At 34.7% G+C, this 663-nt stretch overlaps 1 protein-coding gene across 5 annotated transcripts in view; it reads right to left on the bottom strand.

Moving 5' to 3' along the window:
* The window catches only part of LOC109116731, a 9,480-nt gene that overhangs the window by 8,347 nt on the left and 470 nt on the right, over positions 1-663 (bottom strand). For 4 of the 5 annotated variants that reach the window (XR_002024248.1, XR_002024246.1, XR_002024244.1 and 1 more), the window contains exon 2: positions 338-415. The exons of the other annotated variant lie outside the window; for it this stretch is intronic. The gene's annotated coding sequence lies outside the window, so the exon portion shown is untranslated. The remainder of the gene's footprint in view (positions 1-337; positions 416-663) is intronic. 5 annotated transcript variants of the gene reach the window in all.

Below are 663 nucleotides of genomic sequence, written 5' to 3'. Positions count from 1 at the left end.
CGAACATCATGCCAAAATTTAATTAGTATCCACTGTTCAACTCATTCTAACGATCCAATAAATCCATTAAGAAACGTCATCACATAACATGTACGTCATAAGCCATAATCACTCCACAGAAATTTATCAATCATCAATCATCATGCATTATTCATAAATCATCGATTCTCAATCATTAATCGTCCTTCATCAATCATCAATCATCAATCAACATACATCATGAATCCGCAAGGAATTTAAGGCATCTATCCTAAAGTCCTAACCGCATGGTATCTATGTTCTTTATCATCATGTCTAAGCGAATAGAAGAAAGAGGAGATATGTCGAGTTCCCTCACCTTGGTCTAAACGATGAACTCCGAAAGATTCGCTCTAATCCTGGATCTCGGGTTCAATAACCTCAAAATTTTCTTCACCTATAATTAATTATCATATAATAATCTTAATCAACAAATTATTTTTCAAAAATATTTACTACCGAAAAAAAAACGTTAATCGAATGGTAAGTTTTACGGTTAAACTGTCTTATTTTAAATCGTTCGAAGATCTCTAAATACTTTGAATTTTATAAAACGGATTTCGGATTTGAAATCACAGGATTGAAACGGTTCAACCCATGTCACCGGAAAATTTTCCGGCGACGGTGGCCGGTGGTGGTGGTCGG

This window comes from Tarenaya hassleriana, unplaced genomic scaffold (genome assembly GCF_000463585.1).
Source record: "Tarenaya hassleriana unplaced genomic scaffold, ASM46358v1 Cleome22, whole genome shotgun sequence".
Classification (NCBI taxonomy): Eukaryota; Viridiplantae; Streptophyta; class Magnoliopsida; order Brassicales; family Cleomaceae; genus Tarenaya; species Tarenaya hassleriana.
This window is presented reverse-complemented; position numbering and strand designations above follow the sequence as displayed.